We start from the raw sequence: 2,738 nt of genomic DNA, 5'->3' as shown, positions 1-2,738 counted from the left end.
GTGTACGTCTTTTGGTAAATTTAGATTTTCAAGTGCGCAGTTTGGTAAATTGCCGTTGTTTCTTCTTGTGTGGAAATTGAAACCGCGACTTGTATTTCTCTTTAGAAGATACACTTGAAATGCACTGTATATGGTCGATTCTCATAACTGATTGTTTGCCAAGACTATAGAAGATGAAGGTAGACTCCATTAAGTATCCAGTTTAAAGCAAAGGATCTCCATGTATGTGTATTTTAATTGCATAATTTTAGCCCTTCTAATACCATTTTGTCGCAAGTGTGGACACTGCAAGAAGCTTGCCCCTGAATATGAAAAGCTTGGATCGAGCTTTAAAAAGGCTAAATCTGTTTTGATTGGGAAGGTTAGCATCGTTCTAAATCAGGCCAAGAAGCATCATCTCTTTTACTGCAGAAGCACTTACTGAGTTTGTGAATACTGAAGGGGGTACATTGCAAATTATATTTACTAAAAATTCTTGAAATGACAATTTTAGATATGGTCAAATATTATTCTTTCACCTGAATTAATTTTTTACCTTTTATTTGTGGGCTTATTATTGTAGGAACAAATGTGAAACTAGCAACTATCCCTTCTAATGTAGTAGTATTGACTCCAGACATTTGATCAGATTGTTCTTGATGTAAATAAAGATGTTCTTGTTGAATTCTATGCACCATGGTTAGTGTATTTGCTGAGGTTCCTTTTTTTCTCTCCATTTGTAGCATTAGATACTTTTCCTTATCCATTGTAGAGGACTATGTTTCTTATCTTCAAACAGGTGTGGCCACTGCAAGCATCTTGCTCCTGTGAGTATTTTTGTTGAGACAGAGCTTAAGACCTAGATTAGCCTAAGGTCATATTTGCCATGTTTTTAATTATGAGATTACTAGATCTAACCTGATTTTTTTTTTGTGCAGATATATGAGAAGTTAGCCAATGCATACAAATTGGAAGATGATGTTGTCATTGCTAACTTGAATGTTGATAAATACAAGGATTTAGCATAAAAGTAAGTCTTGAATATGCAATTTTCATATGGTGTGCACTGTTAAGTTTCATGCACGATCACAATCTAGAATCTGGTTATTTATGCTATTAGCTAACAAATTGAGTTTGAAAGTTGATATATTCATTGATGTGGATTCAGTCAATTGTGTACCTTGAATGCTTCATTAGTTCTGCTACCTATTTAGATTTTGGAGAAATATTATATGATGTTAATTTAGAGTAAGTTGAAAGTAGGTATCAGTTATTGAATTATATGTATTTTGAAACTTACATATTGATAAATAATTGTCAAATTGAGAGTTCTGTATTTTTAATCACCTATGTACTAGATTTAGATTTGGGGAATTGTGGTATTGTGATATCAGTTGATACCTTAAATGCAGAATCAACATCTGATTGAGAGGAGGATCAGATTCACTCACAATTCTTGTTTTCTACAAATTTAATACTTGAATTCGTTGATGTTTGAGAAGAAGTGTAATGCTAAAATGCTTCCAACCTTATCCAACATTCATCTGGCATGAAAATTGTGTGAAAAATGTGCATTATGACCTACTATATTTTGTGCTTAATCATTATTATTTCTCAAATTATCATGATGAAGTCCTCTTTAGTCATTTTTTTTGGTATATCATCCTTACTATGATCGGGTGTTAGCAATAATTTGGTTTGATATGAATAATTCCATCTAAAAATTCACTATACTAAAGACTATTTAGTCATTTCCTATGTGGGAGGACCAGAATTTTCAACTTTGTCATTCTGAAATTAGTTTGTTAAGCAGGATGCCTTCTGCATTTCAGGTATGGAGTTAGTGGTTATCCTACCTTGAAGTTTTTTCCCAAGGAAAACAAAGCTGGTGAAGATTATGAGGCTGAACGGGAGTTGGATGAATATTTATGGATACTGTTGTAAGAAGAATATTTATGTAATTTGTGAATATTTGTGTATTTTATGGATACTATTGGAAGAAGAATATGTGTAATTTATGAATATTTGTGTATTTTATGGATACTGTTGTAAGAATAATATTGGTGCATTTTATCGGTTTTTCACTATTTCGGAAATTGAATTTGTGTCGTTAAACAATATTGATATTACATCGATTTTCCACCGCTGCAAAACCGATGTCATTAACTAATATTACATCGGTCGTATACCGCTGCCAAAACTGGTGTTATTAACATATAATATTACATCGGTTTTACACCGTTGATGAAACAGTGTGGTTAAGTGATACTACACCGGTTAATAACCGATTCAAAAATCGGTGTCGTTAAGTGATACTACACCGGTTTTAACCCGATGTCTAAAATGACTGACCTTTTACATCGCCTTCATAGACATCGGTCGAAAATGTAATAGACAGCGGTGGAAAACCGATGTCTATGAGGGTTTTTGTTGTAGTGAAAGAGAAAGAGGTACATCCAAGACATTGAAAGTTTACTGTAAATCTCCTTCAGACAGAGAAGCCTCTTACAATAGTTAAAGCACTCAATTACAAAGCTAAAATGAAAATAAAACATTTACAAGTATTGTATTTAGCTACTAGGATCAAGACTGCATTTATAGCTCTGATTCGGGCGCTTGGAAGGTTTCTGAATGCCTGGGCATGTATATAATTTTATCTTCATCACAACGGATCACGACAACTGTCTAAGTGATAAGGTTTCTAGTCCGCGTGCTCGGACTAGGCTGAATCAGCCCGCGGATAGGGTACGAGCCCGGGG

At 34.0% G+C, this 2,738-nt stretch overlaps 1 pseudogene; it reads left to right on the top strand.

The window, feature by feature from the left end:
- Positions 1-205: 205 nt before the first annotated feature.
- Positions 206-2,015, top strand: LOC122049251 (annotated as a pseudogene).
- Positions 2,016-2,738: the final 723 nt, after the last annotated feature.

Source organism: Zingiber officinale, chromosome 2B (assembly GCF_018446385.1).
Source record: "Zingiber officinale cultivar Zhangliang chromosome 2B, Zo_v1.1, whole genome shotgun sequence".
Taxonomy (NCBI): Eukaryota; Viridiplantae; Streptophyta; class Magnoliopsida; order Zingiberales; family Zingiberaceae; genus Zingiber; species Zingiber officinale.
The sequence above is the reverse complement of the archived record's forward strand: the minus strand, read 5'-3'. Positions and strand labels throughout refer to the sequence as shown.